General features: G+C 43.7%; 2 long non-coding RNA genes across 16 annotated transcripts; one reads left to right on the plus strand and one right to left on the minus strand.

Annotated features, from left to right (window-relative positions):
- On the plus strand, positions 484-4,253 carry LOC110433317. Of its 11 annotated transcripts, none has more exons than XR_002450705.1 (5): positions 492-1,156; positions 2,419-2,861; positions 3,127-3,253; positions 3,832-3,869; positions 3,952-4,253. It is a non-coding gene; the product is annotated as an uncharacterized LOC110433317 (long non-coding RNA). The 11 variants fall into 11 exon arrangements; XR_002450701.1 differs by having other exon boundaries at positions 495-2,459; positions 2,739-2,861; XR_002450702.1 differs by having other exon boundaries at positions 484-931; positions 1,054-3,253.
- Positions 4,839-10,931, minus strand: LOC110433318. 5 transcript variants are annotated; one of them, XR_002450710.1, is made up of 8 exons: positions 10,711-10,931; positions 10,211-10,626; positions 9,891-10,103; positions 8,344-9,785; positions 7,478-7,652; positions 6,054-6,124; positions 5,223-5,967; positions 4,839-5,107 (listed from the first exon to the last, which is right to left on the minus strand). It is a non-coding gene; the product is annotated as an uncharacterized LOC110433318 (long non-coding RNA). The 5 variants fall into 5 exon arrangements; XR_002450707.1 differs by having other exon boundaries at positions 5,223-5,435; positions 5,805-6,124; XR_002450708.1 differs by having other exon boundaries at positions 5,223-6,124; positions 8,344-8,495; positions 8,574-9,785; positions 10,711-10,777.

Here is a 14,910-nt window from a genome sequence, read left to right on the forward strand (position 1 = left end):
TTCGGCTTCTCGGAGCTCTTTCTTCAACTTGGTCGGTCCTCCTATATGGCTTCTCAGAGCTTCTCGGAGCTCTTTCTTCAACTTGGAGCAGTAGGGGACCATCGCAAGCCATGGCAGCGGCGCTCCTGAGAGTATCAGAGGGTATGGGAGAGCGAGGCCGGACGGCGCGTAGGGAGTTGGCGCGGAGGAAGTCCTAGGAGGCTAGCGGGAGCTCGATGGTGGATGGGGGGAGGAGAGAGATTTAACTCTACAAACTGCGACAGACTGCGACAGCTCCTCAGCAAGAAGCTGTATCCACGTCTGCCCAAATTAGTCCTGCCGTTTGATTACCTTTATTAATGGCCAAGATTACCCCATGAACAGTATTCAAGAGCTGCTTCTGCTTCTGCTTCCGTTACCTAACTTCCCAGATTCCTCGCTCGATTCTTTCAGTCTTCGTACGATCTCTCCTACTTCTCATCCGAACCACCCAGGTACCAAATAAATACGCCGGTCCAACAAATCCAGTGCCTTCCACACTCTTCTGCCCCCTCCTTTATCCTCTCCACCTCCCACAACTTTTCCCGACGTGGACAACGACGACGGTGCCAGACGCGACCGGGGCGTGGCGGCGGCGCTCGACCTGGTCCTCTATCTCCTCCTCCACCCTCCTTCCATTGCCTGCCTCTTCCTCCGTATCTCCCTCCCTTCCTCTATCTCTTTCTCTCCCTCCCTCTCTCCTGATGCGGCGACGTGCACGACGTGAGGGCGCACCCACATCGGCCGGGGCTCCGCCGCTGGTCGGGCCTGATCCTCCTATCTCTCCCCCATCCTACATACGGGCTCCTTAACGCCTCCTCCTGCCAGGGACCGACTGCTTTGGTCCTCCATGAAACCCTAGGTACAGTTCCTGCGCCATGCCTAAATGCTCTTGTCTCAGCAGCAGCAATAGGTAACAATTTAATACATTACATTACCATCTCATGTACTGCTTGCCGGCTGTGATTAGGTTGATCCATGGAGTTGTTAGCAAAGATAACCCCTTTTCCCTCGCTAACTAACCCTTAAAACCAGCGTACATGGAGTTTTTCTTTCTCACCAGCAACTTCTACCTCGGACATATTATCTCACTTGATTCAGACAGGCGTACATGGACCTGGATGCATTGCATCTGCATGTAAGTCGAGCTTTCTCCTTTTTGTGTGTATCACAATTCATGGTTTATTTATTGTAATAATTTTAGATTGATGACATATGTATAATATTTCTTAGTATCCATAGACCATCTTTAGTATCCCACAAAAAACTAGACTGCTCTGCGTTTCACAATTCATGGTTTATTGTAATAATTTTAGATTGACAACATATGTATAGTATTTCTTAGTGTCCATACACCATCTTTAGTATCCCACCAAAAACTGGACTGCTGTGCAATTAACTAAGAACCTAAAATTGCACACCCTGCTATCTTCAGCTCAAGATAGTTGAATGAAGGCAAACAGGTCATTTGAAGAAGAAAAACACTGAGATATTTCATTGAATAATTTTTTTGGTGCCAACTTAGTTAACATTCTTGGCTCCAGTTAATAATGATTCTGCTACTGCCTTTGTTCATGACTCAATTACTTTGTGTTGGTTGTTGTAGGTACCCTGCTAACCCATATACTCCTTGGCCTATGATGAAAATTCCATACCCATTGCTCAAGCATATAAACTAGGCATCACCTGCTACCTATATTGTGCAATTTCTAAGAATAATCCAATTACACCCATGCCTTAATGTCCAGGTTGATCAACACATGATGATTATATTGATATGTTTCTGATGCCTCTAAAAATCCAGGTTGATCAGAATGTAGACAGTCAGTTGTCATCCTCATTGTTTGATATAGTAAATTGTCCTCCTCTGCTATTTTCTATTTTAATTTGCACATGGATACAAGTCACCCCCGCTTAGAAGACCTGCACACCTCATTTAACTGTATTTTCCTCTTATCTTGCATTACCTTACAGGCTTTCCAGTTTATTATATTACACTCTTCCTATTCAACGCAGGACAAGAACAAGTTACAAATCTTACTTTTTTTGGGACTGCTTTCCTTAATTCATCGTCTCAGGCTTACATATATTAGTTTGGGACACAACCTCATACTACTTTCAGATGCACATGTTTATCAGGCTTACATATATTAGTTTGGGACACAACCTCATACTACTATCAGAGGCACATATTTATCGTACAAATTCCATTATTGCACAATTTTTTTTACTGATTTCGGTGCGCTGTGTCCATGACATATTGTTTCATCCCCCCTAATATTTGGTGCAAGTCATGGAAACGTGTGGGACACAATCTCATACTACTATCTGATGCACATGTTTATCATACAAATGCCATTATTGCACAATATTTTTGACTGAGTTAGCTGCTCCGTCCAGGATCAAATATTGTTTTCTCCCATGCTTTCGGTTGTACAAAGGTTGGCTACAACTTCTGCATCTCAACATGATAAAGCGTTTTTATCGTATCTCCTCTCCATACTTTTTATATGCCAGATGTAGAGCACAATAAACACTAAAACCTGATCCTTGCTGCATTGTGCACTTACAGTTAGTTTGATTGTTATTTGCCTCAAAATAGGTTGTTAGAGGACAAATGGCTCATTTTAAGGTCCCTAAAGTTTCACATATGTCATTCTTTTCTTATGTACCATGTTAGTTGGTTTAGCCCACTCAGCTGATGAAACCAAAATTTTCAGGCAGCACTCATATGGCAGTTAAGTGGCCTCGATCAATTAATGATCATTCCAAGGAAAATATTAAAGCGTTTGAACGCTGTTGAGGCTGACACTGGTCCAAGAAGACAAGAAGCACTGGATACGGTAAGCTATTGAGCCTACACCCAAAACATCGCATTTTTTTATGTAACATGCACATCACTTGCAAACAAAATGTGGATCTTTTTTTAAAATTACAGATTGTTCTTGGTACGGTGGATAGGCAATAAACCTAAGCACCAACTATTTGTCCTATGTTTACAGCAAATCCACCTTGCACCACCTTATTATCTAAATATAAAGTGGCTTCTACATTATCATACATACTTCCAACTATTTATCTTTTATTTTCCCCTATTGTGTATGCAAGTCCAAAACATGTGGAATTTTGTTTTTGGTGTGTCCTTAACACATGAATCCTCCAAGATTAGTTGCAGACCGTCAGAAAAGTATACTCCTTTCACATTGGTATAGGCCAAGAGGACACAAATACATAGGTAAGGTGAATGTCATTTCCTTCTTTCTGACTTCTAATTCCTATGACTTTAAAGAAATAGTTTAATAACTCCAATTTCAGAGTTGGTTAGCATGAAGAAAAAAAAAGACTGTACGAAATTGTTCATGTACTGCCAAAACCTGAGATAGCTTATTACATTTAGATTGGCTTCTTTGTTTTCATGACTATCCGGTCCCTCAATCCCCCCTCTTTTTCTAAATTTTTGGCTAGCTGTTCCTCCCACTCAGGGCCTTTGTCCTTGCATGGTATTTTAACAGGTAAATGTTTTCTTTATGTTTAATATAATATATTACAATCTCATATACTATTTGTCGGCTGCACTTAGGTTGATCCATGGAGTCCTTAGCAAACATAAGCCTTTTTCCTTACCAATTCACCCTTAAAATATGATGCTGGATGAAAAACATCGTCTACCAAAAAATGTCGGTACACAAACCTGTGACAGATATGCAAAGATGCTTTATAAGGTTCACGAATAATTGATAACTCAAACCTGTTTATGTTTGAATTTCTAACTTCTCTTCTTTACAACTGTATGGGTTATATATCTGGATGCAGCCACCACATCAAGTGCATGTGCCACTACAAAGACTCGGGTACGCTGATCTTCTCTAAACACTAGCCACCTTTATCATACACTTTAAATACTACAGGTAACTCATCCAAATGCATACACAGGTTCATCTGACTTTTCAAGCAACACAACAACATAGTGCCAGATAACAAGATCAGCGTTACCATATCAATAACCTGAGGCTTTCCATGTTCCTTGTCAAAAAAAAGAGGCTTTCCATGTACAATATGTGTCCTCATGTATACACCACTACCACTATCTATGTTGTTCCCTAATGTGCTATAATCATAAATTGTAGTTAAGACGTTGGCAGGTCTATACAATATAACTATCATATGAGGTCTACATTCACTTTTTGCTTGTAACATACACATCCATAAGTATAAACTTACGCCCTGTTTGGTTCCCCTTGCTAAATTTTAGTTAGCTAAACTTTAGTCACTTTAGTAGCTAAAATTCTAAACACATTGACTAAAAAGGAGATAAAATAGTTTATGTCCATTAGTCATCCAAGAGTAACTAAAATAATTTTAGGTAGACCAAATGAGCCCTTATTATATTCCTCACATATATGTATGCAAATGAATCCTACTTTTATAAATCTGAATGTATCCACTTACGTGCGCGCGAAGGCGCGCTAGTTTTTATGGAGGGACGGGAGTAGGCGAGGGGAAGCCGGGTAGACTCACGACGATAAGTTTAGCTTCACCTGTGCACGATTGTTTTTTTTTCGTGTTTTAGTTGTAATATATATTAGATAAATGTCTGTGCGTTGCAATAGATATAAAATAATATTACAAGTTTATGATCAACAATTTTTGTTTTGTTCCGTCCGACCCAATCAATATTTTTTTAGCTTTTGTGACACCATATTTTTGTTTCTTTTTTGTAGTTTTTATATCTGACACCGATATTTTTGTGAAAAATAAACGGAGACGTCAAGTGTATTTTGCCCATGAATTGCTATGAGGAAAATAAATTGTAATCATCATTCTTCATCAAAGGAAACTTTTTATTTGAACATGTAGCAATAGAGACACACTTTGCCTTCCACATAAGTAGAAATAGTTTTCAAGAGCTAGGCAATTCGGATGCCTACAACTTTATTTCTCAAAGGATCTAAGTAACAAAGTGCAACTTCATCACCTCTCTCTTGCCTCAATATTCATCCCTCAACGTCACCCAGTTGCCGGTCTATTTCAAGGTGCTCCTAGCGTGCCACCAACAACAATCTCCTCACAGCCACCTCACCTTAAGTGTCTTCATTCGTGTCCCAGCCCCAGTCGTTGAGAGGAAATAAGTATTGTTATTGCATGAGACAATTATTTATTTTATATATAATGGTAAATGAATCATAATATAAATTGATTTTTACCATGTCATGGTCCAGGTACGATAAAACCCATTTCTCAATGGTTCTAATTTCATTCTTGTCATGTGTGGGATATAGGTCTACAATTTTAATTTTATCATCACCATCCCTCTTGAGGATACTGGAGATAAGAGAATTCTTGAGGAGGACTTTTCCACAAGCCCTCAACTTCAGATGATCTTGAGCCCTTAATAACATAATGTATGCATTTATGACCTGCACAAGTAAGGTTAGAGGAACCGTAAAATATTTGGGAATAAATATTTCATATTTTAGAAGTAATAGAAGCAATGCTATGAACTGGTCATTTAAAAATGCTATGACCTAATCATTTAAAAATTCATTCGGCTGAAAAAGGCATTCCATGTTCGTCCTGTCTATGAAAGCATCATTGATGAGCACAACTTGTTCCTTTCTAGGTTCATAAGGGATTTTCTTAATAGGCTCAATAATGTTAAGATTAGCTTGGCTGCAAACGTAATCTATAACAAAAGTTGTGTGAGGAAGATGGCAAACATAGCACATGAAAAATATATAAAGAATTGGAAAATGGCACATGTAAAAAAGAAAAAACAATTCAAATACCTTCTGGGACAGCCACAATTCACACTAATTTTTCATATTTGCTATCCTGTGATGTCTCTTCATATTCACACAATGGAAGCTCATTATCTTATTATTATTATTATTATTATTAAGCATCTCTTCTTGGACATCTTGGTCACGATCACATTTTTGCTGCAAAAAGCTACTTGTCTCAAAATATAGTGAGTTCATGACATCATAACAAAACCATGGAAGTTTATCTTTCAAGACCAGATAAGTATGGTTTACCTTTAGGGCAAAATATTTGTGGTACTGTTACTATTGTGGCTCTTTTTCCTCTTCTTCTGTTTTGCAGAATTCTGGCCATAAAGCACGGAGGTAGATTAATTATGAATACTTACACACTACTGAGGTCTCAACAGGTTAATGAGATCAGGAAATAGTATTTATTAACTGAAGATAACTTATTGTATTTTGACTTATTGAGAGCTCTAGAAATCTCTGCAGGTGATGATCTGTGACTATATACTATCTTCCACTTTTCATGTTTGATCTTTTTGTCGCTTAATTTCTTGCATACCTACTGTGGTTTTAGGGTCTGCTAGGTATTGAGAGCTCTAGAAATCTATGAAGGAGTGATACTTTGTAAGCAGAACGCAAAGAAAACAGTTGTTCCTAACTGCTATCTGGTGAACTGAACTATAAATGAAAATTACTCATACCCACTGACAAACTGAGCTATCAGGCAAAATGAACACATTTTGTAAGAATTGATCAAGTAGAGGTGGGCATAGCTAATGAGCAGTTTAGTGAATCTGGCAATGTAAAATGGTTATCAGTTCAGGGCAGCTGAATATTTCCAGTAATTTCTCGGTTTCTCCATATTGGGTGAATAAGAAGCAATGACGGTGCAGAATGAGCATTTTAACAAGTCAGATGAGTTCAAAAGATTAGTAATCATTATTTTTTCATGAATAGGTATCATCGGTAATTCAAGTTGTTGCAAGCAGAGATAGAAAATGACAATAGTGTGTTGTAAAATCCCATTTGTAAAACTCTAAACCCTAAACAAAATGCAGCATATGAAACACAAATCCCATTTGTTGACGGCACATTTCAAAACAAAATGGCGTATTTACCACTACTTAGGTCAAAGTGTTGAGAAACTCAGATAGGTAGTAGATGTATAGCACCACTAAATTTTTTGCACAACTGAATGTTATGAACTGTAACAGACAACCAGTCAGTCGAAAACACACACTTTAGCATCTATTTGGGATTGAAACAAAAGGGTAGTGGCGGCTACACTTGCTTAGATTAACAATGTCAAGCACGCTGTCAACATCGACTCTAAACTATTTACCTAAGAAAATCACAATCGAAGAGTAGGGTTGTTCTGCAGACTTTGAGATTAAAATTCAGAAATTCAGATTTTTATTTTTATTTTTATTTTTATTTTATTTTTTTGAATGGAAAGGCAGAAACTCTTCAATTCAGTTAATTTGGAGGCAAGCTCTTTCATTCAGCCATCTATTGAATATAAGACTCTGAATTTATTTGGGCATCTCAGAGCTCTGAACAAACTGTGGATTCAGTCTAGGCATCTCTTCTTAAGATTGCAAGTCCTTGCGTTGTTATTGTTGACTGATCAGTATATGACATCACACCGCTGAATTGGCTTCAAACAAAAGGGGGGTAGCGGCAAAACTTACTTAGATGAACGATGTGAAGCACGCTGATAACCTGAAGCATAAACTTCGACGATAGCAGACCAATTCGGCCGCCTGATTTGTCAATGCCAACAAGAATATATTGGGGACTGATAACTCCTCGCACTCGCAGTTGCTTATTGCTGGGGCCATGAATGAGGATGGCATCCTGGATATCCTACTCAGAGGCAAATCACATGAGCTTATTATAAAGGCTTTACTCACAAGAATCAGATAGCTCTCTGCTCTAGAAAATTATCAATTTTGATTCAGAGATGGAGGAGCAAGATACTAAAGTAGTTGTACAAGTGCCAACTGTCATTAATGGAACTCTGTTGTCAACTACTGGATCTACATAGTATGTTATATCTCTATACTATTGAATCTACCTTAAGAACTCCTGTACATATACAGATTTGGTATTTGTTATGTTGGTTCTGTAAGACTATAACAACACTGCATTGTCTGAAGCCTATAAATACCCGCTCCTTAATACAAAGTTACAGACTCCAAGATTTTCCATTGAAAAAGTAGTAACCAAATTTGGGCTCAGCTATTGCCATTGCAAAAGACTGTGCTGGGGACTTTTCTCCAATTGATTTTGGTATGTTCCTCACATAAATAGAAATCAAGTTTGTTTCATATTTGTTTGTAATATAGACAGAGGGGATGCTATCGTAAAAAAGACAATTATGTATGTTTTCCAATTATTATATTCAATTCAAAAATTGAACTCTTAGGATTGGTAGAAATAAAACCATATAGCTGACACTTTGTGATCCTGGTTTTGCATCAGTGAAATTTTAGTCAAAATCAAGTACAATATATGCAAGCATATAGGATTTCAAAAAATACATTGTGAAACCAACCTGCTTAGTAGACAGCAAGGCATCGTCCTAAACCAGTGTTGTGGCCTGCAACTGCTTTTTCCTCCTCCTCCCGCTAGCTATTCCAGTTTCAGCGGATAGATTAAATAATTGACTTAATCATTGCAACCTGATCTAAATCTACGTGAGACAACCTTGAGAGCACGAATCCACTTTAGGGAGAAGATTCAGTTTCACACATCAGGAAGAGAGAAGAGATGGAATATATATACCTCACCAGCACTCGGCAGACAAAGGGCCAACAAAGACGAGGCTCTGGATGCTGCCGCCGTCTCCGTGGAGGTCCGCTCAGCGTTTATAGAGTAACAGATTAACAGGTTAGCTAGACTTCCTCGAAGGCTCGGTCAGGTGAGGCAGGGCTGGAGCAGGTGACCGGGGCAGTGCCGCGCGCTGCCGGAGCCGCACATGCCAAAGCCGCGCAAGCGCGCCGGGGCAGGGCTCCATGCTACTGGATCCGCACCTTGCCGTGTTGAATCAGGAGGCGAGCTCGCTGGCCGGCATGGAGGATGCCGCTGGAAGCCGACCTCTCTTGTCCTGTCCCGCGATGGGGATGCGGTGGATGTGGCACCAGAGCCTGCGGCAGCGCGTCTAGCGGCATCGGGGCAGCGGAGCAGCTCCGGGAGGCGGAGGAATTTCTCCACGGCGGCGGGAGGGGAGGCCAGCTGTGGGTGGTGCTAGGGTACAGGCGATGGGTTGCGGCGTCGTGGGTGTGAGGGGAGTCGCTGGGAGCGACGATGGCCGCACCGGAGACGGAGATGGGCGGATGGGAAGCCAGGAGAAAGGTATCGGGGATGAAGCGACTGGAGTCGGGGGACGATTGCTATGTAAATTTTTTAGTTGCAGATAGATATAGATATAGATATAGATATAGATATAGATATAGATATAGATATAGATATAGGTATAGGTATAGATATAGATAGAAATAGATTAGGTAATACCCATGGTATAAAATAATGTTATAAATTTATGATCAATAATTCTTATTTCATTCTATCCTACCCAATCAATATTTTTGCTTTTGTGACACCATATTTTTGTTTCTTTTTGATAGTCTTTATGTTTGACACCGATATGTGAAAAATAAACGGAGACGTCAGGTGTATTTTTGCCCATGCATCGCTGAGGAAAAAAATTGTAATCATCATTCTTCAGCATAGGAAATATTTTATTTGGACATGTAGCAATAGAGATACACTTTGCCTTCCACATAAGCAGAAATGGTTTTCAAAGGACTATGCTGGGCAATTCGGATGCGTACGACCTTATTTTTCAAATGATCTATGTAAACAAAGTGCAACTTCATCACCTCTCTCTTGCCCGCAACATTCATCCCTCACCGCCACCCTGGTGTCGGTCTGCTTCAAGGTGCTGTTAGCGTGCCACCAGCAACAACCTCCTCACAATCACCTCACCTTGAGTGTCTCCATTGGTGTCCCAGTCCCGATCATTGAGAGGAAATAAGTATTGTATATATTGCATCATTTATATATAGCAGTAAATAAATCATAATATAAATTGATTTTTACCATGTCATGGTCTAGGTATGATAAAACCCTTTTCTCAATGGTTCTAATTTCATTCTTGTCATGTGTGGGATATAGATCCTCCATTTTAATTTTATCATCACAATCCCTCTTGAGGATACTAGAGATAAGAGAATTCTCGAGGAGGACCTTTCCATAAGCCCTCAACTTCAGATAATCTTGAGCTCTTAATAACATAATGTTTTCATTTATGACCTGCACAAGTAAGGTTACAGGAACTGTAAATATTTGGGAAAAAATATTTCATATGTTAGAAGTATTAGAAGTAATGCTATGAACTAGTTATTTAAAAATGCTATGACCTGATCATTTAAAAATTCATTCGGCTGAAAAAGGCACTCCATGTCCATCGTGTCTATGAAAGCATCATCGATGAGCACAACTTGTTCCTTTCTAGGTTTATAAGAGATTTTCTTAATAGGCTCAATAATGTTAAGATTAGCCTAGTTACAAACGTAATCTGTAAAAAAAAGTTGTGTGAGGAAGATGGCAAACATAGCACATGAAAAATATATAAAGAATTGGGAAATGGCACATGTAAAAAAGGAAAAACAATTCAAATACCTTCTGGGACAGCCACAATTGACACTGATTTTTTATATTTGCTATCATGTGATGTCTCTTCATATTTACATAATGGAAGCCCATTATTTTTTTTGTATTATTAAGCATCTCTTCTTGGACATCTTGGTCATGATCACATTTTTGCTGCAAAAAGCTACTAGTCCTAAAATATTGAATTCATGACATCATAACAAAACCATGGAAGTTTATCTTTCAAGATCAGCTAAGTATGGTTTACCTTTGGGGCAAAATATTGATGGTATTGTTACTATTATGGCTCTTTTTACTCTTCTTCTCTTTTGCAGAATTCTGTCAATAGAGAACGGAAGTAGATTAATCATGAATACTTATATACTACTGAGGTCTCAACAGGTTAAGGAGATAAGGAAATAGTATTTATTAACTGAAGCAAACTTATTGTATTTTGACTTATTGAGAGCTCTAGAAATCTCCGCATGTGATGATCTGTGACTATATGCTATCTTCAACTTTCATGTTTGATCTTTTTGTCGCTTAATTTCTTCGATACCTACTATGGTTTAAGGGTCTGCTAGGTATTGAGAGCTCTAGAAATCTATGAAGGAGTGATACTGTTGGAACTCGTACGGCGTAGGTTGTATCCGTGAGAGGTCGGGGGACGAGGGGTGGTCAGGCGACGGCGGCGAGCGTCACGAACTCACAGAAGCAGAAGAGGTTTCGAGGCACACACGTGCCTGAGAGCGAGAGAGAGTTCTCAATCTCTAGCTAGCTTTATTAATTCAACTGTTTGGCATATATGAAGGAACGTTACACATCGCTAACAACCTGCTAACAAACTGAAGCTAAACTTTAGGATCTACACAACAATACTTGCCCAGCTAGCGAAACCCTGCGGAAGCCGCGGAACTGCCCGTGGTGACCGCGCCCCGCGCGTCACGACCTTCTGTTGCCGTGCTGCTAGCCACGGGTCCGCTTCCTCCGGTGATACACGTTGCCCACCATAACATCTCTCCCTCCCTCGGAAAACAGCTCGTCCTCGAGCTGAAAGGAGGGGTGGGCAGCGCGAAAGGCTTTGACCGGTTCCCATGTGGCTTCCTCGGCGGACATGCCCTCCCACTGAATGAGCACATGCCAGACACCGCGGCGAAGAGTGGCACGCAGGGCGCGGGCCGGTTGCGGTAGGAGGCGACCATCACGAAGCGGAGGTAGTGGCAGCGTAGACGACGGTGGCGTCCCGTGGAACGGCTTGAGTACGCTGACGTGGAAGATGTCATGGACGAGCGCACTGTCCGGCAGCTGAAGCTTGTAGGCGACGTTGCCGACGCGGGCCAGCACCTGAAAGGGGCCGGCGTAGCGTGGGCCTAGCTTGCCGCGTTGACCGAGAAGAAGAGACTGCAGCGGCCTGTGCAGCACCCGTAGCCACACCCAGTCACCCGGAGCAAACTCCAGCTCCCAATGATGGGCATCGTAGTGTCGGCGCGCATACTCCTGCGCCTGGAGCAGCCTGGAATGAACGTCGGCGAGGAAGGTGTCGCGGTCGGCGAGGAGGCGATCGACGGTCTTGGTGCGGGCACTGCCCGGCTGGTACGGAAGCAGCGTCGGGGGCAGCCGGCGATAGACGACGTGGAACGGGGTCATGCGCAGGGCCTAGTGATATGATGTATTGTAGCAAAACTCGACCCATGGCAGCCAATCCACCCAAGCTCGAGGATGATCACCTGTCAAACAACGTAAGTACATAGCAATTGTCTTGTTGACGACCTTGCTCTGGCCATCGGTTTGCGGGTGAAAGGTGGAGCTCATCTTCAATTGCACACCAGCGAGCTTGAACAAATCCCGCCAAACATGTCCGGTAACACACAGGATCCCGGTCACTAACAATCGATTCCGAGAAACCGTGCAAGCGGACGATGTCTTGGAAGAAGGCTTGAGCCACTGACGATGCCGTGTAGGGGTGGCCAAGGGGTATGAAATGGGCGTACTTTGAAAACCGGTCCACGACCGTGAGGATGACACTCTTGCCATGAACCTTAGGTAGAGCTTTCACGAAGTCCATGGCAATATCTGCCCAAATCCTGGATGGCACCGGCAATGGTTGGAGCCGACCGGCTGGGTGTAGAGCTTCGGTTTTGTTCCTCTGGCATGTTGAGCAGGCGCGGACGAAGTCTCGGACTTGGCGGGGATCATGTTCCAGGTAGAACTTGGTGCGTAGACATTGCAGTGTCTTCTGGGCGCCCTCGTGGCCTGTAGTGTGAGCGAGGCTGAGGACGACCAGCACTAGAGGCGATGTGCTCAGAATGAACATGCGGCCCTCCTTCAGGATGAGGTCGTCCTGTACACGCCATGTCGCACCGCGTTCGCCAGTGGTGACCGCGTCCCGGAGCGCGGCCAGGTCCGTCGAGGCGCCCATCTCGCGGCGAAGGTCGTTGTAGAGGTTGAAGGACGGCGTCGAGATGGCGGCGAGCGTGGCCTCGGCCGAACCACGGCGTGACAGTGCATTGGCCGTGACATTGAGGCGTCCGGGGTTGTACTCCACCTTGAAGTCGTAGCCAAAGAGCTTACTAATCCATTGATGTTGAGGGACTGTGGAGAGCCGCTGATCCATCATGTACTTCAGGGCATAATGATCCGTGCGAACGACGAATGTTCAGCCCCATAAGTAGGGCCGCCAGTGTCGAACAGCTTGAACCAAGCCGATCAACTCGCGCTCATACGCCGCGACCTTCAAATGGCGGGGCGCGAACGGCTTGCTGAAGAACGCCAGCGGCCCAGCACCCTGATGTGGAACAGCGCCGAAGCCGGTGCCGGACGCGTCGCAGTTGACGACGAAATCGATGTTGAAGTCAGGGAGTTGCAGCACCGGTGCAGTCGAGAGGGCATGCTTGAGGGCGTTGAATGCTGCGGACGCCTCCTCTGTCCATCAGAAGCTCTCCTTGCAGAGAAGCTATGTTAGGGGCGCGGCAATGGTGCCAAACCCCTTGATGAACCGCCTGTAGTACCCTGCTAAGCCCAGGAAACCCCGAAGATCTCAGGCCGAGCGAGGTTGGGGCCAGGCGGCCATGGCTTCCACCTTCTGCTGGTCCATGGCGACGCCGTGTTCCGAGATCATGTGGCCAAGGTAGTCCACTATCGGAGCTGCAAACGTGCACTTGGAACATTTGACTTGCACCTGGTGCGCATGCAATGTGTCGAGCACCGCCCGGAGCTGTTGCAGATGTTCCATCCAGGAGCTGCTATAGATTAGTATATCATCAAAAAATACAAGAACGCAACGACGCATAAAAGGTTTCAACACCATATTCATCAGGGCTTGAAAGGTTGAGGGGGCGTTGGAGAGCCCGAAGGGCATCACCATGAACTCAAAATGGCCATGGTGTGTGCGGAAGGCTGTTTTGCTGATATCATCCTCATTGACGCGCACCTGGTGGTATCCCAATTTAAGATCAAGCTTGGTAAAAAGTTTTGCCCCTTTGAGTTCATCGAGTAATTCCTCCACCACTGGTATGGGGAATTTGTCTTTGATTGTGACTGCGTTCAAGGCCCGATAATCCACGCAGAAACGCCAGGGGGAGTCTTGTTTCTTGACAAGGAGGACAGGCGCGGAGAATGGTGAAGTACTTGGGCGGATGATACCTTGGGCTTGCATCTCGGCGCACTGCTTCTTGAGCTCATCTTTTTGGAGGTGGGGGTACTGGTACGGCCGTACCTCGACAGGGTCGGTGTTGGGCCGCACGTGGATGTAGTGGTCACACGGCCTCACAGGCGGCAGGCCCTTCGGCGCGGCGAAGACGTCGTCGAAGGATTGAAGCAGACGCTCCAGCAGTGCCGGCTCCAAGCTGCGCATGGTATGTAGGCGGCCTGTCGGCGCGATGTCCGTGTAGGACGATCCCACACCCTTCCAGAAGACGTGGCAGCCCTAGTGCCAAAACGCCATGCACAAATCATCGAAGCCCCATAGAATGGGTCCCAATGTGCGCAGGAAGGCATGTTCTCCATTGATTCGGTAGAAGAGGTACGTTCTCCACGGGCCAGGGGGCCGGCTTATATAGCTCTTCCAAATGAACATGGGCCGTCGGATCAAACCGACTTTAATCGCACGGTTTTCCTTGATCCTCAAAGGCGGTGGAGCACGATCCGCGAGACCTGCCCTGATTGGTCACCAGGGCAGGGCGAGCGCCCAAGGGGGGAGGGCGGGCGCCCTGCCCCCGGGCCCGCTCGGCCTCCCGTTCGTTCCCGTGGCTTCTGGAGTCTTCTAGATGATAGAAAATTGCCGCACACGTTAATATCTCTATGTAAACCCGACGTGTGGGCCTTTCCTATTTCCTGATAACCCCCTGCAGAAATAGACAAACACCAAAACTCATGGAATTCTGTCAGATAAAACCCTAAGTCTAGGTGTCGGTTGTATTTGGATCCTTTTCCATGATTAGTTGACGGTTAAATGTGAGCATTAAGGACC

This window comes from Sorghum bicolor, chromosome 3 (genome assembly GCF_000003195.3).
Source record: "Sorghum bicolor cultivar BTx623 chromosome 3, Sorghum_bicolor_NCBIv3, whole genome shotgun sequence".
NCBI classification, from domain to species: Eukaryota; Viridiplantae; Streptophyta; class Magnoliopsida; order Poales; family Poaceae; genus Sorghum; species Sorghum bicolor.